Raw genomic sequence first — 479 nt, 5'->3', positions numbered from 1 at the left:
GACAACTCTGATATATTGTAAATCTATAATAAAATTTCTCAAAATTATTCGATGAGGTTGACCATAAAAATAATTCTGTCAAATAGTCTGAGAAATAGAAATCCATCTGTTTTCCTGTGAAATTCGAATTGTACTTTAGCATATTAAGAATTTGCAAACTATGACAGGAAATAAACAACTTTCTTTATTTAACCTCTTATCAAAAAGTATGTTATTATGTGTAATGGGCATCAATGAACCATACATTTTTTTCTATAAGGTGTTGTTTTTTTTCTATAAGGTGCCGTCAAGTCAGTCTGATTCATAGGGACCCCATGCATGCATTGAAACATACCCTAGGAAACCATAAATTCATATATCACCTGTGACAAATCATCCCTGAACACTTCCCTTCCCTTAATTCTACCAATAAATAAATAAAGCAAAAAAAAAAAAAAAAACACACCATACCGGGTCATTATGAGTCGGAACTGACTCGA

This window comes from Chrysochloris asiatica, unplaced genomic scaffold (assembly GCF_000296735.1).
Source record: "Chrysochloris asiatica unplaced genomic scaffold, ChrAsi1.0 scaffold00110, whole genome shotgun sequence".
NCBI classification, from domain to species: Eukaryota; Metazoa; Chordata; class Mammalia; order Afrosoricida; family Chrysochloridae; genus Chrysochloris; species Chrysochloris asiatica.
The sequence above is the reverse complement of the archived record's forward strand: the minus strand, read 5'-3'. Positions refer to the sequence as shown.